This window comes from Cornus florida, unplaced genomic scaffold, assembly GCF_030987335.1.
Source record: "Cornus florida cultivar Cherokee Brave unplaced genomic scaffold, ASM3098733v1 CherokeeBrave_3.0.0_Hap2_Chr10, whole genome shotgun sequence".
Lineage (NCBI taxonomy): Eukaryota > Viridiplantae > Streptophyta > Magnoliopsida > Cornales > Cornaceae > Cornus > Cornus florida.
In genome coordinates, this window is record NW_026775580.1 from 66,629,056 (window position 1) to 66,654,430 (window position 25,375).

The 25,375-nt window shown below is 34.5% G+C and overlaps 1 pseudogene; it reads left to right on the forward strand.

Annotated features, from left to right (window-relative positions):
* The first annotated feature begins 20,170 nt into the window (after window positions 1–20,170).
* On the forward strand, window positions 20,171–22,492 carry LOC132276749 (patatin-like protein 2; annotated as a pseudogene).
* The last annotated feature ends 2,883 nt before the right edge of the window (window positions 22,493–25,375 follow it).

The window sequence follows — 25,375 nt, forward strand, 5'->3', positions numbered from 1 at the left end:
CATTTTGTCGGTGTCCATTACCATTCCCTTTCTCAGATGACTGATTAGCAGAGTCTCTGTCCCCTAGCCTGTCAGAAATCTACGGTTAACTGATACTGCTGTAAAGCAGCGTCTACCACTTAAGTATAAGTAGTGTAGGCTGGACTACCTATAATAGGTCGCTTAATAGACCACATCAGTTCCTTAACAAAACTGTTACGTTTCTTCTCTTCTATATCCACCTCCTCTGGTGCAAAAAGAGACAAGCGCGTGAACTGCTGCTCATACTTTGCCACTGTCATGTTCCCCTGCTGTAGATTAAGGAACTTTATCTTCATAGCTGTCCTGACTGCATATGAAAAGTACTTCTCATTGAAGCGAACACTGAATTGATCATAAGTCAATGAAGTCCTCTCCGCTGCGGTGGTAACTGACTCCCACCATTGGAGTGCGTCTCCGACAAGCTTAAAAGTAGCAAGCATCTGCTTCTGAACCTCCGTGCACTGAACCATTTGAAGATGTCGCTTGATATCCTTCTTCCACTGATGAGTTGCTTTCTCATCGGTGGAGCCTGAAAACTTAGGTAGGCTCCCCTTTGTGAAAGAACTCCTAACCGTTTCCCAAGGATCAGTCAGAACCACTAGTGCTAGTACAGGTGCCTGCTAAACCTGTGGTTGATTCCGAAATGCAGCTATTACCCCTGTTTCTATAGCCCGAGTAATGAGATCATTGAGATGAGGAGGATACTCAGGATCTCTTCCCTGATCCTGAGTCTGTTGAACATCCTCCTGCTCTTCATGAAACTGATCATCATCATCCTGAAACCCTGGCATTTACTGCTCTTCTTCCATTAAATGACGTTGTTGGCGATCTTATTGCCTACGTGCCACTCTCATTTGCTGCATGTTTTTTTGCATGTTCTGTCCTCTTCTAACGTTAACCATTCTGTTAACACAGAGAGATAAACATTAGTACGATTTTTAAACGGACCGTAAAGGAATACAACGAATCCTACACTTAAGCTCTAAACAAGAGAATACGCTATGCGGAAGTCTTAATATGAATTAACCCTAGAAACACTGAACCTAGAGTGCTCTGATACCAACTGTGATACCCCTCGATTCTAGAGCCTTGGGTGATCAAGTCCAAGCACAGATCCGAGGGATACCAAACAATTAAGTATGTAAATGAACACAGAATACAAAAGAATTTAATAAATTAATAATAAAGTTGGAAGAATTCTAAATTAAAAATCCTTTAAAATAAAATAATTAAAATTCAATAATCCCAAAACCTCTGACATTTAAACAACTCGGGAATCCATTTAGTGGACTCCTAATGAAATCCCAAACTAAAAAGCGAACAACTGAAATAAAATCTAAAACTAAACCATAAAGAGAAATCCTACGTCGTCGAAAGAATGAGTGACCGTCTCTGCTCAACACGAACAAGTTCTAAGGCTGGAACCATTCGATATTTGAAAAATAATAGTGAGTTAGGCCCACGCAAGTTTTATTCTAACTACAATCCAAACAAAGACCCGATAAGCAGATACATCCTAGATAACTCAACAATATCTATTTAGTCCATACATATATATATCCACACTAAGGGACTCTCACTAGACTATAAAGGGGGTCTCAACCTGGATAGAAGGCAACATGCAAAACGCACCGGAGGTGGCCATGAGTACCTAGACCTAATAGGGTATACCTCTACCATCATAGCCAGTTATGCATCACAATGCATATATGCTTTCTAACCATCGATCCCGAGACTCAAGCTCATATCGTGGTACCACAATCATATATATAAAAATCCTATCCTATCCTATCCATCCATAAGAAATCTAGTTAATCATTCAACTTGTTCAACTGATCTGGCCTAAATATAAGTAGCAAATAATCTAGTTAGTCATTCAACTTTTTCAGCTGATATGACATAAATATAAGTAAGATTTAATTTCATAATCCATTCCCTTATTCTAGAATAGGTAGGACCTAGTGTTTTGAACTAATCCGTCCCTAGTATGCCATCGTCCCATACCGGTGCATATAATCCACAAAATAAAATCCAATAATTGATAAAACAGAATTTAATGGTTCATCAATTAAAATCCAGAATAACATCCATGTAATTTACGTAACAAAATTTAATGGTTCATCAATAAAAATCCAGAACAATATCTATGTAATTGACAGAACATAATTTAATAGCTCATCAATTAAAAATCCAATAATTGATGAAGTCTATAATAGATAAAAACATCAATTAATCCCATATAAGCATACTACATTTTCAGATAATCAATTATGCTTATTACAGTGCTTAAACATGATTAATATTGTTTAACCATACATAGAAAAATTGCTAGAATACTAGTAAGCAATTAAATCCTTTATTCTATACTCAATATGCAAGTTTACTGCTGAAATTTATGTTGTTCCATTCTTTAGCATATTGTTGTAAATCATGCTTCCGAGTATTTTTACGTCCATTACAGTTATTTAAATCATTCACAACATCTTAAACAACTTAGAAATACTCCAAACGGCCAAACATAACTTAAAAACTCAATTTCCGCAAGTTCCATTGTGATGCGACCCGAGCGTGTGCACAAAATAATGCACAACACTTTGGTTTTGGAAATGGTATCAAGCGGGCATCATAGTTTACATTTGTAAACCGCTAGATACTTATACTATGTAGTATGAAGTGAGAAGGGATCGAACCCAAGGGATTGAACACGTGTTGGGACTAAACTTGATTTTAATGCTAATTAGATTGTAAAAGAGAGAAGAGAGAGAGAGAGAAAGAGTGTGAGAGAAAAATATTTTGGTGGAGTGATTAAACTAAAATTCAATTAAAAGTATGAAAATAGAAATGACATTAAACTAAGAATTAAAGAGATAGGAAGAGAGTCTTAGGGTTAGAATTCACCACTAAGCCCATGCAATTAACCATATGCTTTCAATTAATGGGGAATTTATTAGTGTAATTATAGATATGGTCACATTATCATCACAAATCACAATTGTAAGCATAGATTATCAACATCAAGAATGAATTGTTTACCTAATGACAATTAAACTAAAGTGTAGAACCCATTCAAGACTACGTCATAACCCACCATACACTTTCACAAATGTATTCGATAAAAGCACACATCAATCAAGAGGATAATACTAATTGTAATTAGAAGTATGGATTAACATAATCAAGCACAAATTGCCTACTTTACTACAATTACCTAATGACAATAAGCTAATTTGTAGAACAACCCATCAAGATTAAGCCTTTATCCATCAAATTAATTTACAATTGTATCAACTAAGTCTCATGTTATGGCCATCACTAAACACAACTAAAAGAAGTATCTAGTGTAGAGTATAATTCTAAATCAATCACACATAGACATGCAATTTTTATATAGAATTAATGGAAGAATTAATTTTCAAACATCTAATGAAGAATAAAATCCCTAATTAATCATATATAGACATACAATCAACTTGGAGATTTCAATGGAAGAATTAATCAATACAAGCCCTAATTTGTCAAATCAAGCATGTATATATAAATAAATCACAAGGCCAAATATTTAATTACAACTTAATGATTCCCCAAGAAAAGAAAAACAAAGGTTTAGGTTACATGAACTTAGGGCTCATCCAAGCCCTAAGTGAAGAACTAGCTCATAGAGAAGATGATCATGGTGTCAACAAGCTCCATTTCCATCTTTTGGCTCCTTCTTCTTCTTCCTTCAATTGTAGACAAAGCCTCTGTAAAAAAATTCTTCAAACCCTAACTTTTCCTTTTTCCCAGAAAGAACGTAATCTCACGGTACAGAAAAAAAAAAAATAAAACTTCCTCCTTAATTAATAAATCACTAAACTAATAAATACTAACCCTAAAAACAATGGGCCTCACTGGGCTTAAGTAATAAACATATTAAAGCCCACTAGGTTACAAAATAAGCCCAAACATTAAAATAAAAATATGTAATGTTGCCAAGTCCTGGGGGATTGATCCCCCACCCTGGGGGATCGATCCCCCAGAGTTGGAAAATTCCTTTAAGCCTTATTCAGCTCCATTTTTGCCCCGGGCTATTTGGTTTGCTTTTCCATCTTTGGGAACATCATCAAAGGCCCGAGATTGACCGCTTTGTGCCATTTTCTGAAAATCTTTGCTTAACTCCAAAAAGGCTTAATTGGATCGTTCTTAGCTCATTTTAACTTTATTGCCCTGAAATACACATAAACATAAATTAGGACTAAAACATAAACTTAAGATAAATGTAAAGACTGAAATACCCTAACTTAGGTGCTAAAATGTGCAACATTTAAGCACTTATCACACCCCCAAACTTAGATATTGCTAGTCCCTAGCAATGAACTACAACATGGAAATGAAACAAACATATATACAACTATAAACTAATTAAACAAATAAAGATAAACACCACTTTCGTAGGGATCACGGTTGCATTTAGCATATGCAACAAGCCTTTTAAACCCCCAGGTGACCCCTAGTGGACGAGTGAAGTCTCGTGAGGGTTTCCAGAAATGGTACCTACAAATATCAAAAGCCCTTTCTTACTTGAGAAGCAACGACACATACTAAACAAGCGTTGAAAGTAGACTACCTCAAGTATTCAAATTCTGCCATTTCTAAGCTATTCTCAACATTTCAACATCATGTAAGCAAGAATGGTCCTCCACACATCAGCAATTAATCATACAAATTGAATCAATTCTATCATTCTTTTTTAGTGAACCAGCATCAAAATGTGTTACCATCCTAGCAAATCAAAGTAATGGCATAGCCTTACCCTCAAACTAGCATACAGATATAGTACCAGACATCAAGACATTTAATAAACCTTGTTATTCAATCAAACAATTTTTATTTTATTTTATTTTATTTTATTTTATGTATGACCATGTGCAATGTTCAAATTCCTTAAGCTCTCTAATCACCCCATGTAACAAGCGTTGAGCCAACGACTCCCAAACCAGATGGTCTTAGGGCGTTAAGTGTAAAGACACTCCTAAGGGCGTAATGACTCGGAATGGCTAGGCTACGAACTCAAACTAATCATACATCTTACATTCTTTCCTTGTCTTCCTTTTTAATCAGTTGACATGTTGAAAGAATGCAGTTTTTTTTTTTTTTTTTTTCTCTCCTTTGGTGAGTGCTTTTATTTCTTTTCTGCAAGGTCATTTTATCAAGAATGAAAGCTTTCAAAACATACTAGCTCAATTGGGATAAACCAAGACAATAATCAACTAAGCATGTACCCCACAAATTGAATGCTAGTGTGCGCAAGTGCAAATGTAAAATTCTAGAATCAACTCTCAAAGCATTTTCAACCAACAAGATGATGTGTACCACAAAAACAAACATGATGTCAAAAATTAAAATTTACCCCTAAATGGCATCCTAGAGCATACAAGAAGTATTAGACTCTAACAACTTGTTTTTTAAAGGCACTATGCTTCAAAAGTTCGAAATCATTGCCAAATATATCTTAATTACAACATAATAATTCCCCAAGAAAAGAAATACAAAGGTTAGGGTTACATGAACTTAGGGCTCATCCAAGCCCTAAGTGAAGAACTAGCTCATGGAGAAGATGATCATGGTGTCAACAAGCTCCATCTCCATCTTTTGGCTCCTTCTTCTTCTTCCTTCAATTGTAGACAAAGCCTCTGTAAAAATGTTCTTCAAACCCTCACTTTTCCCTTTTCCCAGAGAGAACATAATATCACGGTACAGAAAAAAAATAATCAAACTTCATTCTCCAAATAATAAATCACTAAACTAATAAATACTAACCCTAAAAACAATGGGCCTCACTGGGCTTAAGTAATAAACATATTAAAGCCCACTAGGTTACAGAATAAGCCCAAACATTAAAATAAAAATATGTAATGTTGCCAAGTCCTGGGGGATTGATCCCCCAGAGTTGGAAAATTCCTTTAAGCCTTATTCAGCTCCATTTTTGCCCCGGGCTATTTGGTTTGCTTCTCCATCTTTGGGAACATCATCAAAGGCCCGAGATTGACCGCTTTGTGCCATTTTCTGAAAATCTTTGCTTAACTCCAAAAAGGCTTAATTGGACCGTTCTTAGCTCATTTTAACTTTATTGCTCTGAAATACACATAAACATAAATTAGGACTAAAACATAAACTTAAGATAGATGCAAAGACTGAAATACCCTAACTTAGGTGCTGAAATGTGCAACATTTAAGCACTTATCACATTGCGAGAGCAAGCTCCCGCACTTTGAGAGCCAGCTCTGCTCTCTTGGAAGCCGGCTCCCCACAAGTGGGAGCCGACTCTGTAGAGCTGGGAGCCTGCTCCCTCCATGTGGGAGCCGGCTCTGTCCATGAGGGAGCCGGCTCCCTCCCTCAGAGAGCCGGCTCTGTCCATGAGGGAGCCGGCTCCCTCCCTCAGAGAGCCGGCTCTCTCTCCCTAGGAGCTGTATCCTTAATCTCGTTCATCTTCTTCGCCTCTAGCGATGTTCAGAGCTTTTTGTATTGTTTTTATTAAGATTCTTAGGGTCCAGTCTAAGTCCCAAAGGTTCAAGAAACTAATAGAATTCCAGTACGCATTATTACAAAAACTTTAAAACAGAATATGAAACAAGATATACGGTAAATCAATTTCAATTCATCAACACAATATAATTTAAAGTCTAAAAATAACATGCATACTCAATCAATTTTAATGTCTGTTTAGTTCCTGGAGACTACCTAGGCATGCACAGAACACAGGTCAAAGGAAAAGAGTAAGAAATAGAACTTGCCTCTGATTTCAATTTTGAAATCTTAACGTCGTCTTCCTAACTTTTCCGGAAATCCTTCACTGCTCTAACTCCTCTGTTGCCCCTTGGTTCAACCCACGAACAACACCCCTTCATTCTCCCCTTGGCTTAGATTTACCCTTAGCCTTAGCCAAACCCTAAGTTTTCCTCTCTTTATTTTCTCTCAGACCTCTCTGTATCTCGTCGCCTCCACTGTTACATGATTAGGGTTCTAAAACCCTTAGCAGACTTATACAAGTATATTTATAGGCTAATAATTTTACCCTAATTCTAATCATATTAAGAGACGGAAAAACTAAAATAAAAATATAACTAGTCGGCCAATAACTTGATTACCTAAACAGAATATAAAACCCTAATGTAACATTATTAAAAATTATAATTAAATTAACCTAATTAAACAATTAATGAAAACAAATAATCCACATAAGCATAAATTAATAAAACAAATAATGCAATTAAATACTTAAACAATTACACAAAGAGGCACAAATAGGCAAATAATCAAATAAACAAATAAAAATGTAATAAAATAATTAATTAAAATACCGAGACAATCCTTTTAAAATTAGGGGTATTACATTCAATGCTAGGGACTAGCAATATCTAAGTTTGGGGGTGTGATGAGTGCTCAAATGTGATGCATTTTAACACCTAAGCGAGGGTATTTTAGCACATTCATTTATCTTTATTTTTTCATTTTAGTACTTATTTGTGTTTTTGTCTATTTCAGGTCAATAAGGTTTAAACGGGCTAAAAATGGTCTATCACAGCCTTTTTGGAGTCAAGCAAAAGTTCTGAAAAGATTTAAGAAAAATCCAGAAAAAGTTCAAAAATGCAGAATTTTGCCACCAGTGGATTTGGATTGATCGAAAATGTGCTGGCAGCGAGCTGTTTTATTCCCGCACGCCCAAACTCCACTTACCACATAGTTGAGGGATTAGATATTTTAAGGGCTTATTTTCTGATTTATTCACTACTCAAAAGGCTTTGTATTTAAAGGGAATTGAATTAGTTTGTAAAAAATCTTTTGTCTTCAATTTTATTTTATTGTAATAGCTAGTTTCTCTCTCTTGAAAAGTTAGAGATTAGGGTTAGAAGAAAAGAGAAGAGTGGAGGCACCAAGAACACATCTCAAGATCTACACACTCTCTCTCTCTAGAATTCAACAAAAAAGAAGAGGAAGGAGATGGAACCATATTTGGGGATTACCCTTGAGGGTTCCAAGATCACACCCACCTCCTCCATGATTGGCTAGACTTCTCCTTGGGGCTTGGATGAGCCCCAAGTTTGTAATCTAAACCTCTATCTCTTTCATACTTTTTAGGGAATAATATCTTGTGATTAGTATTTTAACCTTGTGAATTTAATGAATCTTGGGTTCTCCTGCGATTTCTATTAATTAATTCTTTGTATTGATTCTCTATCTGATTACATGTTGTCTTATGTGTGATTATTTGAAAATTGATCTCTACATTAGTTTTCTATATTAATTGCATGTCTATATGTGGTTGATTGAGAATCTAGTGATGGCTAAACATGGTTTTTATTAGATGGGTTTGTCAATTAATTTGGTGGATTATGTTTATGCTTGATGGGTTGTTTTATAATTTAATTTATGCTTGTAGGTAGGTAGACAATATTTACTTGATTTGATATTCCATAGCTTATTATTGCAAATTCCATGATTCTCTAGATTGATGTGTGCTACAATTGCGACTAGTTTGATGGGTCATGCTTAGAATTGATGGGTTGTGCAACACTTAGTTTATTTATCGGTTAAGTAGACAATTCATACATGAATTTGATGGTCCATTCTTAATATTGCAATTGGTAGTCGCATTTTGTTTACAAGAATGTTTTCCCCAAATTAGTTGAAAGTGTGTGGTTTGGTGAACGAACTTGGTGGCGATTCCAATGCATCCTAAGACCTCACTTCTTATCTCTTAAATCTCTATCTCTACTTAGTTTTATTTTACTTGTATTTTAATTAATTGTTTTCTAGAGTGATCAACCAACCCAACTTTCTCTTTTTTATAATCAATTGGTACATTAGAGTTGAAATTAAATTCCAACATGTATAATTCCAGCGGACGATCCCTACTCGCTATACTTCATTAGTTGTAGTAGTGGTTCTTTTAAATGCAAATTTGAGTAGAAAGCTTCCGAAACCATATTCATATTTTGACCTTGTGAAACGACCTCTTGCATTACAAAGTCCGTTTTCTAAACACATAGAAAGGGGGCTCGTCAGTGGATTGCTCATAGCTAAATCAGCTAGTTCAGAATAAGTAGCTAGCTCATATAAATAACAATGCTAGAGTTGGTGCAATCTTAGACAATTTTGTAATTCTTAGATATATATATATATATATATATATATATATATATATATATATATATATGCTAATTATGCCATTTAACTCATTATGATTCATAATCAATCGTATGAGTCAGTCATGAATGTTCCATTGTAGGTGACAAGACTCGTTTGTAATTCTTTTTATAAATTATTTGAATAAATTAATTCAAATTTATTGATTAGAATTACATAGTCATTTTTCTTTATCAAGCAAGTTGTGATTGTTGTACTTCAGATGTTAATCCAGATGGTAAAAAGAGAGATATTGATGGTTGAAGCGAGGTGACAAACTAGATATAGTTAAGAGAGAGTGGTGCACAAAAAGAATTTGTGAGAGAAAGATAACAACAAATAATAAAAATAGTTTTAATTTTTAATTTATTTTATTTTGGATATTTATTTATTTATTTTAGTTAAAGGTTAAGCTTATGTATAAATGAAGTGAAGAATATACATGATGCACAAAAGAGGGAAATAACTTTGAAAAATTACAACCAAAGACCTCACTAAAAGGTCACCACAAAAGTCCAAATGCATAAGCAAATATAAATACACCAAAAGAGAAGAAAAAATCTCACTCTAAAGTGTTAAAAAACAAAATCCTAAGTGAAAGGTATCCAACAACTAAGTAACTAACCAAGACTATCCATAAGTAGTGGAGTAAGCTTACACAAAAAGACTCTGTAGATCCCCATCACTTGTAATGAACCTAAGATCAGAACTCCTCTTTAAGTGAATGGAAGTAAACTTTAACGTGATACAAGACCTGATGTGTCAAATAATGTGTTGAGGGGTGGATGAAACATTCCGGAAAGCTCTTGCAATTCTGTCCATCTAGATAAAGTAAATTACAGCATACTAGAGAAACTTATGTGTCATAAGATTGGCAGAATCCTGTTAGAGTGTTTCTCAAGTTCATCATAGTGCTTTATTTGAGGTGGAGAAATCTTCAGTTGAGCTGGAGCTATGAAGAGATCCTTGTTCAAGGTGGAGTTATGGAGAAGCACGTGAAGATTGAATTTTGAGCCAAGATGGAGATTGTTGGGTTTGTGGCTCAAAATTTGTACGCAGAAATAGTTTCCTGATTGGTTTTGGAATCCAGAAGACTTAGGGAAAAAGGCTGAAGATTTGGGAAAGAAGTTATACCTGCTATTTTAGAGTTGAAGATGGATATGGTAACTCCTTGTAGGTAAGTTGATCCTTGTCCAACAAGGAATTGGATTTGAGGAATACTTGTCCAACAAGGAATTGAGTTTTGAAGACTCTATAAATAGAGATGGGTATGAGGTTTAAGGGTGAGTGTTGTGAGGAGAGGGGAGAGTATATGTAATTCCCGAGTGTATATATGCAACCTCAAAAGAGATGATGAGTGAGTGAGTGGGGTTTTGACATATGGTTGTATATTCTCTTTCTTGATTCATAATAGTAAAATCTCTCTCTCCCATGGACGTAACCTTAGAGTTGGGTGAACTATGTAAAATATTGTGTTGTGCGTGGATGTGTATGATTGTTATCTCTATATATGCTTGTGTTAATGTGATGTGACGATGCTTCCGCTGTGTGTGATGAAGGAGGGATTTAACTCTCAACAATAACTGACCGTTGAGTGGGTTGGAGGGAGTTAATTATCCCTAACAACTGGTATCAGAGCCGATGGTGGGTTAGAGCCTATGATTGGTCCTGAAGATCAGTAGAAGAAGATTGCTGCGAAGTTTGTCAAAGCAGAGGATGATAGTGAGGTGTTATGGAGATTCAATCAAAGTTGATGATGGCACGAAGGTATGAAGAAGGTGATGACATGAAGCCCATGAGGAACAAGTCTTGTGACAAGCCAGAGGATGCTCGTTTTCAAGATGGGGCAAAGGTGATAGAGGTAAAGCCCACGAGGAACAAGTTTTGAGGACAAGTCAAGAGTGAGTGCTAGTTCTCAAGATAGGGTAAAGGGTGTGAAGAATGAAGGGGTTTGCTCTAAGCCCGATAAAGAGCAAAAGGGAATATGAAGAGAAGATGTTTGTTACTTTAAGCCAGAAAAGCAATTGACGAAGATGAGTTGAAGATTGGTGAGTTGCCATGCGTGAGCAATTAAACACCAACGGGGTGGATAGATAAGATTGAAAAAATTAAGAATGATGAATTTGAGAAAATGTGGAGATTGTTATAGTGTTTCTCAAGTTCATCATAGTGCTTTATTTGAGGTGGAGAAATCTTCAGTGAAGGTGGAGCTATAAAGAGATCTTTGTTCAAGGTGGAGCTATGGAGAAGCACGTAAAGATTGAATTTTGAGCCAAGGTGGAGATTATTGGGTTTGTGGCTCAAAATTTGTGTGCAGAAATAGTTTCCTGATTGGTTTTGGAATTCAGAAGACTTGGGGAAAAAGGCTGAAGATTTGGGAAAGAAGTTATACCTGCTATTTTAGAGTTAAAGATGGATATGGTAACTCCTTGTAGGTAAGTTGATCCTTGTCCAACAAGGAATTAGATTTGAGGAATACTTGTCCAACCAGGAATTGAGTTTTGAAGACCTTACAAATAGAGATGGGTATGAAGGGTTTAGAGAAAGAGAGAGAAGAGAGAAAAAGATGTAAGGGGTTTAAGGGTGAGTGTTGTGAGGAGATGGGAGAGTATATGTAATTCCCGAGTGTATACATGTAACCTCAAAAGAGATGATGAGTGAGTGAGTGGAGTTTTGACATGTGGTTGTATATTCTCTTTCTTGATTCATAATAGTGAAATCTCTCTCTCCCATGGACGTAACCCTAGAGTTGGGTGAACCATGTAAAATATTGTGTTGTGCGTCGATGTGTATGATTGTTATCTCTATATATACTTGTGTTAATGTGATGTGATGATACTTCCGCTGTGTGTGATGAAGGAGGGATTTAACTTTCAACAACAGCTTATCGTTGAGTGGGTTGGATGGAGTTAATTATCCCTAACAAATCCCAATGAGAGGAGCACCATAGGATCATGTCGACTAGAAGCTAGGGAATATATAGAAACGAACTGATGTGGCCCAATACAATTTAGACACATGTCCAAATTCTTAAAGTTCTTAATAACGATTACTATCCAACTCCTTATGGGTTAAACCCAAACCTTTTTTTTTTTTTTCTTTCCGTATTTAAAATATTTAGAATCCCTTTTTTTAACAGGACTCTCTTTCCCTCCCCCCACCCCCTCTCTCCCCACAAATCTCCATACCGAACCTCCATATGACACCCTAGTCTATCTACATGAATCGAATACTCAACTTTTATTCAATATGTAAAACAATATACAAACCAACATAAACTCATAAGTGACGCAAAACTACACCAATCGAAATTTACAGTATTCACAAACTTTTAAGCTTTCTTTTTCTTATTTTCCACCAATAAGAGAAAGGACGAAAAAAAAAAAACCAACTATTAGCCCTTTCAATTGAAGGTGTTGGGAACTTGGGAAGGATGCAAAAGATCGATCTAACTCTGACCAAAAATAAATTTATGAGAGACCAAGAAATAAATATATGAAAAAAGCTCTATTCAAATATATGTTAACATCAAATTTTCATATAATATTTTAAGCTCATATTCCTTCCCTATTCAACACTTGATATAGTACATTCTTTAAATAAATTTAGTAATTTTATATTTCAAATGGAGGTTGGGTGTAGAAATAATTGTGATTCTTTTGGAAAAAAAAAAAAAAAAAGGACTGAGTTTAACCCATAAGAAAATGGGTAATGATTATTTATAGAAATTTTAAAATTTTAAACATATGTACAAATTATATTGGGCCACATCAGCTAGGAGGATGAACTTTATCCTTTGAGAGGAGGACCCAAGTATTGTTCTTTATAAATTATAAGTACAAAATTAAAATACCACAAAAGTTAATTTGTGGCAGCTACCTCCACTTGTGCTACCATGGCTCCATTTGTGCAAAACTGGAGCCAATCCTAATAAGTTTGTGAAAGCCTATAGGGCAGTTTGACTTAGAAGGGTTTTGTTTGTTAAAAATTGCAACAATTTTATAATTACATCATTTGTGTAATAATTTACATAATATACGTAACAATTTTATACGCAATAATTTTATATTATTTATAAAAAATTACATTAAATTACTTGTGCAATAATAACCTTTATATATATATATATATATGTTATAGTAGGATGTAGTTCTTTTTTTTTCTTTTTTTTTTTTAAGCAACTGCATAAATGTAATTGTAAAGTACATAGTTTGCCTTAGGACAAAACAAGCCCATAGTTGGACAATAACATAGCCCAAGGTAGAAATACAATTTGAAAGCCCTGAATCAAAGCAACAAATAACCACAATTAACGGTTGATTAACCGTTAATGGTTGATTAACCGTCAATAGTGGGTATTGAAGCTCCAGTCCGGTGAGTCCTATTAGCAGCGTTTCGGCGGCTTAGCCAGCGCAATTCAATCTGGTGGTCCTAGAGGAGGACGACAGCATGAAGGTGAGAGGTCCCATTCACAAAGAATTCTTCATGATGATGAGCAATCCTGAAATAATCCCAATCTTAGTATGGAAGTGATGATGAAGCAGACACGAGGTAAGGACAGTTCTCAGTGATGCTTTATTTCCTCTAAAAATTCTATCATTACGCTTTTCCCGTGTATGGTAAACTGTTAAAGAAAAACATACTTTGCATAGTAGATTTACAGCTGAGTTCCTCTTTCTTTGCATACTGATCTATAGGATTAGGTCATCCCAATTTGTAATTGAGGTACAAAATCGAGTTTAACCTTGATGAATCTCCATATTGGTGAGAAAAAATAGTAATTGAAGAACAAATGTTCATGTGATTCTCGATAAGCATGGCATAAGACATGCACAAAGGTTCTCATGATAGCCATTGATTTTATTTCCAATGTTGGAAGCCTGGATTGTACTACCAGCCAAAGGTTAAACTTCATACAAGGGATTGCTTATGATTTCCATACCAGATTGTGCCATTGCACTGAACTTAGTTAACCTGTTAGTTGAGTTCATACGTGTTTGAGGTTGTAAGTCCCTGTAGGTGATGTTGTCCATAGTAATTTGTCACTTGTTGATGAACATAGAGGGTGTAGAGTGAGGAGTTATGGGATTGAAGATACAATATATTGTGGGAAAGACCAAGATAAGTTTACTATAAAGCTATCAACTAAGATGGCAATACTGAATCCACCATCAGTGAGAATTTGGCTTGGAAATCTTATGCTCAAAGGACCCTCTGATGCCCAATTATCCCACCAAAAATAAGTGTCACCTCCATTACCAATTATGTGCTTCATGAGGAGTCTTGCAGGGAATCTGAGTTATAGAATTTTTCTCTAACTCCATGAGCATGGCTATAAAGTCTTGAGAGTCTAGAAGTTTTTGGACTTGATTAGGTGAGTTTTACACGACCTAATCCATAATGTGTTTTTATCATCATTGTGCAGGTCCCAAATAAATCATAGAATTCCAGCTTTGTTTGAAATTCCCAAGTTAGGGATACCCAACCCCCTAGCCTCGTTAGGTCTACAAACCTTACCCCAAGTAACTTTAGCTTCTGTGGTCTTCATTTCAGGACCTGACCAAATGAAGGATCTTGGGATTTTGTTTAGCTCATTGAGAATAGATTTTGGGAGAATAAAGATGCTTGACCGGTAAATTTGAGTTGATACAAGGACTACCTTGATGAGTTAAAGCATGCCTACATATGATATGGATCTAGAAGACCAATGAGTTACTTTATGAGTGATTTTCTCAATCAAAAGACTACAATGAGATGCCTTTAGATTAGTGGATAACAATGGAACTCCAAGATAATTTACTGGTAGAGCATCAACACCAATGCCAAGTAAAGTGGAAATGTTTCTCTTCATATGTTGGTCAATTCCATAGAAAAACACATTACTCTTGGATAGATTGGCTTCAAATCCGAATATTGAGCAGAACTGATCAAGAGCAGACCTAAGCACAAAGACAGAGGTGAAGTCTCAGTTACATAAAGGTAGGAGATCATCGGCATATATATGATTGGTGAGTAATTTTGAGTTATCTACACCTTCAATGATACCTTGAAAGCATGAGCTCTTCCAACAAATTAAGTTGTTGATAATTGAAGGCAGTGCATCCATTATAATAACAAAAAGAAAGGGTGAGATAGGGTCACCTTGTCTCAGCCCTCTTTTGCCCTTGAAGACACCTTGGAACTCACCATTCAGTGCAATGGTGAGTGATGGTGATGAGATGCAAGCCTACACCAGTGAGATGAATTTGGGGGGAAAGTTGAGGAGTAAGGCAGGAAGTGATGAAATCTCATTTCAGTGAATCAAATGTCTTTCCCAGATCAATTTTGATGGCACATCTTGCTAGAGTAGAATACTTGTGATACCCCCTTAGCAACTCATGGCCTGGGGTCAGTAATCTTCGTCCCTTAAATGAAAGCTGATTGAGATGAGTCAATGATGTGTGGGATTGAGTTTTGTAGCTTTGATGCTAGTAGCTTAATTTGCAATGCACTTATAGACTGTATTGCAACATGATATTGGTCTGTAGTCATGTATGGAGGTTGGATTCTAACATTTAGGAACCAGGGATATGTATGTGTTAGCTTCTAAGAGTAGTTTCCCATTTCTGAAGAACTCAGAGATGGCATTAGTGACAGATCTACCAACAATACCCCATGCTTTTTGAAAAAAAAAAAAAAAAAAAAAAAAAAAAACATCTGGCCTGATGCTTTGTCTCTGTTGAGGTTGAACATACACATTTGAATGTCCAGGTTTGAAGGGATTTTCTCTAAGTAACTGTGCAGGTGAAGGGGGACTTGCTTAATGATGAATGGTTGAAGATCAGATAGAGAATGTATTGTAGGAGGTGACCATCCAAGTAATCTTTTTGATAATGGGATACCACTTCATACTTAATCATCTCCATATCCTCAATAAGATGACCAACATCAGAGGTGAGGTGAGGGAAACTATCTTCTTCTTGTTATTTCTGAATGAAAAAGATTTATGGAAAAATGATAAGTTGCAATCACCCAATCTCATCCAGGTCATTCTTGATTTCTGTCTCAATATGTCTTCCTGGGTCTTAGCCAACTTGAGGTACTCCTTGATGATGCATCTCTCTAACTGTCTTAGATCAATGTCAGATGGTGAGTTATTAGGATGTGCTCTGTTGGACTAATAATTTGCATGCACTTTAGGACTAAGTAACAGAACCCTCCACAAGAGCGGATCCGAAAATAGATAGGTAAGATTCAAATGGGGACAAAATGAATGTATAAATTATTATTGTTATTTTTGAAAAGTAATGTATAAATTAGTGGTCCAGGAAAAAAATGTATAAATTATTGGTCCAGAAAAAATACATATAAATTATTTGTGAAGACTAAACAAATAAATTAAAAATAATAATTAAATACTATAGATCAATTTTGGATTTTTGCTGTGTAAAGTTAAATTTACAGATATTAGAGTTTGGAGGGCTGGAAGAGAGAGAAAATTAATAAATATATAATGTTATACACACGATTATTAGAATATGCAGACTCCTACAATGCGAATCAACCACAACCTATTATGTACGCATATAAATGCATTCCATGATTATGAATAAATTATTTTAGAAAGTAGGTTCTATTTAATTGTTTAAAATATTTTTCTTTAACAAGTAATATATATATATATATGATCTCTTTAAATGGTTCCACCCAAACATCTCACGTAAGCAATCATAAAAATAAAAGTAACACACAAAAGAAAAAGTAAAGGGCCAACATTTATATTTATGGCACATATAAGTACGGACACACTTTGAAAGGTTCCAGAGGACAGTTGAAGATTCCATGCAAATTCCAATTTATATATATAGTACCGTAGTCACTAAAATTGGGAATTGTAAGGTAAGACCATAAGAAAATTAAACGTAGATCTGAATATTAAAAATGTCAATGCATGAATAAAAGTATTACTTACTAAATTCAAGAAGTGTTCTCTAGAAATATTATTATTTGGTGTGACTTATGTTTTCTTTAATTCTTTTAGTGTCAAGTATGGATATTGTCGACTGCTCATCATGGGGGACTGCAAGAATGGTTGAGATGTCAAGAAACCGAACTAAAGAATTAATCCATAGGAAATTTATCGTGAATCTCAACAATCTTAAGATTTTACTTGTTTGCAAAGACAAGTACTAATGTTGCAAAAATCAATTTAGGATGCTACAGTAATTTTCAAGATATATGAGTTGGAATGAAATTACTATTAGACACTAAAATCAAAGGTTCAACAATCCAGGGCAAGAACATATGATTTTCAGTTCTCAAGATATGGAGAAATTATTAGATGGTCTTGGTTCATTTGATAGTTGGTGAACTAATTCAGTCAAGGTTAATGTTAAGATTTTCTTGTAATATTTTAATACACTATTGTGGTGCTATTTTCTCAAACCAGTTTGGATTTAACTCTCCAAATGATGTACTCAATCAATTCAGCATAAGTAGCTTAGTTAATATAAATAAAAGAGCTAGAGTTGGTGCTACTAAAATTATAAGTAAGAAATATTCGACTTAAAAAAAAATAAATAAAAAAAAATGAGGCAATATTACAACTCCTCTTCCCTATATTTGCACTATTATTTTAAAGAAAATTATACTTCTAAATCTAGCTTAACAAATGAATGATTCTTATTTTCAAATTGTACAACTATCCTTTTTTTCCGTCTCCCACTCTTTCCTATCTTCAATGTCTTAGGTCTCTTCTACCACGACCCAAAAATAAGTTATCCCTGTTGAATACGTTATTTATGTCAAATAAATGATCTCTTTTAACAAGACAAAAATATATAATATTAGCATTTTTCTTTTACGTACAAAGAATATTTTAATAACTAGTGATCCTATTATAGGTACGAAGAATTGCAATATAGTGGTATTTTCTTTAATTCTCAAAACTTATGTTTGAGAGATTAAATACTAAGCCAAATGGGCAACAGGGCATGATCATTTTTTAGAACTCAAATATAAAAATAAAATAATAAGAGAAATGATAAGCAATGTGAAAGAGAAAATGCAAAAACTCTCCGAATCTTATTTGGCTAAGCTACGCCAGAATTAAAAAAGAAAGAGTTCCCTCTTATATGGTATAAATGAAAAAGAAAGAAAAAACAAAAAAATATGATGCTTTCTCTTTTCCCTTAGAAACAGAAAACTAAAAACTCTTCAAAATTGGATATATACAACACTCCTCAAATGTCACATTTTGTAAAATTACTCTAGACCCCCACTTTTTCTCTAAAAGGCAAATACATTTTGTAGAACTTTAATAGGATCGAATAAATTATAGATTAAAAATTTCTTAATATAAAATTTAAAACAATAAATATTTAATTATATAAATTTTAAAACAATAAATATTTGGTTTATACATAGTATAGATAATACTATATTTGTATAGTTTTATGAATTTTTATTTTGTAAATTTAAATTTATGGAACACGGGAATAAGTGATTTCCGGTTTGTGATTATTTTCTTTTGCTTTCTCCATCTAATTTTGGAGAGTTTTTTGTTTCGTGTTTGTGAGGGGAAAGATAAAGCACTATATTTTTTTTTCTTTTTAATTCTGATATGACTTAACCAAATCGGAAAATTTTCTCCTTAGCATTGCCTATCTTTACTCAAATAATAATTATAATAAGCCCATATTGAAGCCCAAGCAGCTAGCTATCAACAAGAAGAAGAGGGCGAAACAATAATTGGCCCAAAACCAATGATCAGGAATAGGCGTTGATAACGACCTCTGTTATAGCTGTTATCAATGGCTATACAAAACAATTCCGGTAACCTAGGTTATGAAACAGATGATCGAACAATTCATCAATGGACTGCATCCTATGGTCTACAGTGAGATTGAATTAAGCTTCCATTCAGAGAGGGTCAGTGTCAAATAATAATTAAACTCTACGCGGATAATTGAATGTAGAATTCTGTAGATGTCTCACCATTCAAACGCATTCCTCGGATTAATTTTCAACATCATTACTTGTAGTCACTTGGAAGATTGACAATAGATCATTAGATTGTTGTGGCTGACAGGAATTCTTACATATTCATGAGTTCGATCAGTTTCTTAGCAGCTTCGTTAGATTTTTATTGATGGGGCGTATTAATGACAGCATACCAACTGACCTAATATTTTCTCCTTTAGAGGAAGGAAAGTTTGTAGAACAAAGAAAGTGCTGTGCTACAAGATTGCAACTAGCACTCCTCTTCTAGACTTCTGTCATTGTAAACTTTCTCGATTTCTAGATGCCTCAGTAATTACTACCTAGTTTTGATTCTTTCGTAGACTTTTTCAATTCACCAATTACAATTAATTCTCCTTACCTAGAAAATGCTACAATAAATTATCTTATGGCCGAACCTCAAGTCTCATTTATAGTACTGAGGAGCCAGTGCTATGAAACATGTTGGAATTTTAAATAATCAATTTTTCGTTGGACCTATTTCTAAACCATACAATTTAATGTACATACCTTACAAACTAAAACTTGGTCAAATTTGACTAAGAAAAGTCTCACTCGATCGCAACGCCCTTGTTATGGTTGGGCCACCCTATCTACCCAGGTTGACTCACTCGGACTCCTCCGGGCAGGACGCTTGGCGTAACACCAAATCAAAGATTTTGTTTGACTCTAATACCAACTGTAACGGTTGGACGCTTGTTCATTTACTCAAAAACTTAAGCTATTGAATAGTAGTGCATACCCACCTATTTATACTCATTTCACTTCCCATCCAAATCAATTATGGGACAAATACCCCTTGTAACACCAAGCCTGTACAACAGAGTCTATAAATACTCTAACAATGTTATTTCATTGAGCATTTAGAAGTGTCCAATAATAGTACTTCATTTCTCTGGGTTTTGAAACTTCAAAACTACCTCCATTTTCTACCTAAGTCTCTTTAAACACACACTCTCTGTCTTCCATTCCTTTTCCTGAATCTATCATGGAAGGACCAAAATCACCCTTGCAACCACCAACTTATGGAAATGTAATCAATGTTCTTAGCATTTATGGAGGTGGCATAAGTGGGATTATCCCTGGGATAATTCTAGGCTTTCTGATCTTGCAACTCCATGTATATATATATATAAACTTTGAAAAAAAAAAATCCTCAACTCATTCTGTATTATCTTTCTTCTTTCCATATGATAATTAATCATGGGACAAACAAGGCCATAATTTTTACAACAAATATGACAGCGTTCCTAATTTTAGTAAAATGCTACGATTAGGCTATTAGTCCAGTTAGTATAATCTCTCCTCCCTCAAAGAAGAAGTGAGTGGTTCGAGCCCCACAGTGGCATTTATGGGTGTGTGAGAACTAAGCTTAACAATTAAATGTTCTAACTAATTCATGCATGATGGCATTGCCTGGTCTGGTGTAGAAATTGGATAGCGAGGATGCAAGAACTGCATACTACTTTGACATGATTCAGGAACAAGCACCGATGGTATTGTGACCAGGGACAGAGCCATTTAGAAGCCTGTGGGGGCAATTATGTGGGGGCAATTAATTGCCCCCACTGATATATATATATATATATATATACACACATACAAAATTACACTATCGCCCCCACTAAAATTATTTTAAAAAATTACAATTTTATGACTCTGTCCCTGATTGTGACTGCCATGCTAACTACACAGGATGATGAAAAGAGCAGCCGCCCTAAATTTGCTGCAAAAGACATCAAGGAATTCTGCCTTGAACACTACCCTATAATCTTCCCTCAGGAAATGTACTGATGAGCTTGACCCTGAATGTCATGCCAATATGCTATTATGTTTTGATTTGTAGTGGTCGATTTGCTTGTGATACAAAAGAGATCATCAAGGCCCTATCAGGACCAAAATATGATGGCAAGTATCTCCATAATATTGTTAGGGAAAAACTTGAAAACACACGTTTGCACGAAACATCAGCTAATGTTGTGATCCCTACTTTTAACATCAAGAGATTCTAGCCAACTATCTTCTCAAGATATTAAATACATATCTGTGTATGTGACAATGGCTCCGATTCCAAATATTATCATATTTGAAATTAAACTTTATATTATCATTTTCATGGTTCAGGTGAAGAACAATCCATGCCTAGATGCCTTGCTTTAAGATATATGTATTTCGACTTCAGATGCCCCAACCTATCTTCCTGCCCACTATTTTGAAACAGGTGATTCCTCAGGAAAAGTGAGAAAATTTTATCTTATTGATGGTGGTGTAGCAGCTAATAATCCGATAAGTTCTAATTAAATTGACATTGAATTTAAGCATATTTGAGGATCACCTTAGGAAATATAATGTACATCCTGATGAAAAATTATTTTTGGTTTCAAGCTCTGGTTGCCATGGGTGAAGTGACATAGCTAGTCAATTAATTGGGGCAATCCTGACTTTGCTTCCATTAATCCGGACTATTATAGGTTTCTTGTTGTTTCCTTAGGGACTGGTACGGCAAAAGCCAAAGAGAAATATGATGCAAATGAATCAGCAGAATGTAGTGTTTTGGGATAGTTGACAAGTGATAGGTTCCACTCCATTAGTGGATGTGTTTACTCAAGCAAGTGGTGATATGGTCGACTTTCACATTTCTACTATTTTTCAAGATCTTCACTCTGAAGATAATTACCTACGAATTCAGGTATAAACAAATATATACGTGCACAAACTATAATACTATACTCTAATTGCTATTATTTTGTTTCTTAAATTCAATTTATAAACATTCCAAATTAAATTTTGTCATTTGTAATTTTGTTAAAAAAAAAAAATGCATGATGACACATTAATTAGGAACCTGTCTTTAGTTGATATTGCAACTAAAGAGAACTTAGAAGATCTGGTGAAAGTTGGAGAAGACCTGTTGAAGAAGCCAGTTTCAAGAATGAATTTAGATACTGGGATTTGTGAGCCGTTTAACAAGGGTACTAATTAGGAGGCACTTATAAGATGTGTGTGTGTGCATATATCAAACTTACAATATTGTAATTAAACAATAACGATAAATTAACGTCTCATGATTAATTTACCTAATTCATGTTCCTACTCTTTATGTAATATCTGTAGGTTGGCGAAAATTCTATCCAAAGAGAAGCAGTTTCGTGAAGCTAGATGGCCGCGTGTACGTTGAAAAGTGGAACTGATAAATTTATCAAGATTATTAATGTATTTTTAGACAATACTGTAAAAATTGAGAAGAATGTATACAAATATAACTGAGAAAACATATCAATTATATGTTTGTTTCATATTTACAATGTGTACTGGATACAAGAATATATACAAAAAAAAAATGGAGGACAACCTTTCCTAAAACAAAGAACCTAAACAAAGAGAAGATATCGGACATCCCATGATTAGTGGGATATATATTTTAGCACTAATCGTGGGATATATATTTTAACACTCCCCCTCAAGTTGGAGGGTGAAGATCATAACACCCAACTTGCATAACAGTCGATGAAGAGGATGGCCCTTTGTGAATATGTCGGAAAGTTATTCAGTGGGCGAGACATGTTGCGGAGAAATGAGACCAGCGAGAAGCTTTTCACGAATGATGTGACAGTCAATTTCAATGTATTTAGTGTGTTCATGGAAAGCTAGGTTGGCAGCAATATGAACTGTCGCTTGATTGTCACAATGGAGAGGAATCGGTTGGGAAGTAAAATACCAGAGGTCATGAAGCAGAACCTTGAGCCAAACAAGTTCACATGTGGTGGTAGCCATTGCACGATATCTAGCTTTAGCAGATGAGCGAGAAACAGTAGATTATTTCTTACTTTTCCATTAGATGGGACTATGACCAAGCATAATAAAATAGCCAGTGGGGGAGCGGCAAGTCATAGGGCAAGCTGCCCAGTTAGAGTCACAATAAGCAGAGAGCTGGAGCGAGCTATCAGAAGACAAGAGAACACCATTGCCAGCCATTGATTTTAAGTAACGCAAGACCCGTAAGGCTGCATCATAGTGAGGTTGATGCATAAACTGTGATATCCCTAATTTCAGAGACATGAGTTGATCAAGGCCACGCCCAAAATCAGGGACATCAAGCAATTAATATTTTATAAACAAGAACGGAATACAAATGGATAAATAAAGAATAAATAAAAGTTGAAAGGGAAACTAAAATACTAATTAAATAATTAAATCTTTAATGAATAAAATCGAATAAATATCCATCAATAAGATTCTCCATAATACAACTCAGGAATCCATAAATACAAACCCCTAAATAAATCCCAAAACTAAAATAATAAATAACTACTAAGTTTGATAAATAAAAGAATAATCTGGAGTAATATTCTACATCAATGATACGGAAGAGTGAAGATGAATGATCTTTGATTTGCACAAACAACTTAAAGATTGGTACTGCCAAAGATCTAAAAAATAAATGGTGGGTCAGACCCACAAACAAGTTCCCTCTACTACAACCTTGTCAGAGAACCGACAATTAATACATCCCTAGCCAAATTCATGTTATATCCACATAGTCGATGCATATATACACACTAAGACTCTCACTAGATAATAGTGTAGTTTCAACTGTGTAGTAGGTATCTCTTGGAAAAATCGCACACGAAGTGGTCTAGAGTCCCCATTCTATCAGGGTATACACATCTCCTATTCCAGCTACCCATCGAATCCGACAATATATACCTCAGTCCTAACCATAGATCCCGAGACCTCAAACTCATATCATGACTCACATATATATATAAATATATAACAACAATAAATAAATGACATATCTAACAATGGCATAAGTAGAGCGTGATGACTTATTAGCCAACCCACATACACATAAATACAACAATGCCATATCTAACAATGGTATAAAATATCAAGAAACCTATCTTATTAGCTAGCTATCTAAATGATCACAACACAAAAAAGATTAAATCACATCATAGCTATATAACAATAGCATAACAATTATAAATCATAATAGATCCCATCAAGAAATAATAGATATGATAGAAGCCTGATTAATATCATACTATCATTTGCTCATAACTAATCATGTTTAGACAAATAATTACAGCCATGTATCATACTATAAATTAATAAGTACCAACAACAATGTTTATAATAATGTAAACAACAGTTATATTTAATTACAAAAATTAAATATTACAAAAGATTAAATCATATTTATTTAGTTAATTTAATCGTTCCCATTTAACATCAAAACATGAGAGTCTATACCAAAAATATATATATTAGGCCTCTATTACATTACCTAATACTTTTACGCATGCTCGGGATTAATTACACTTAAAACATGGTTAATTAAAATAATTTTAGTGAAACAGTCCCCAAAGCTCGAGCACAAACCCCCTGTGCTCGAGCACAACCCTTTGTGCTTGAGCACAAAGTTGTTGGCAGAATTCGCAAATCCGATTTTTGACTTGTAAATCAACGACTCGGGTCCTAAAACATATTTTCTAAGTCTCATATGATCACTAATGATTTATACAATGAATATACATGAGATCTAATAATTTAAACCTAGTTAATTTTATGCATTAAATCAAACAATCCATCAAGTTAAAAGATAAACACATATAAACATGAAATCCTTTAATTTAATTCATGCATAGCAATTAATTTATCCATTTAATACTTTGATTTAATCCTTAAAGTCTAACAAGTGATGGAGAGCTCATAAATTCAAAGGAAAAGAGATAGAATAAGAACAAGAACTTGCCTTATAATTTTCGGATTAAAAATCAATTCTATAAACTCTCTGGTCTTCTTCTCTAAATCCGGAAACCTCCAAGCTATCTCCGGTCGCCTCCACCTCCCTCCTCCTCTCTCTCTTTCTCTCTCTAGATTTCTACCTCTTTTGTAACTCAAGTATATGCCAAAATTCTAACTTCCATATTTTATCTATACTAACACCTAAATCCTAACCTAAGACTAACTAGAAATAATAATAATAATAATATTACAATTAATATTATTATTCCCCAAACGTATTAATTTACTAAAATAATACCACACGATATATATATCTATATATATATATATATATATATATATTTAAATTAATATATACACCTTCCCATGGGCCATAATTTTATATCACCATCTAGGCCTTCTCTAACTAGCCCAAACCCATTCTTTTGGGTCAAACAACTCC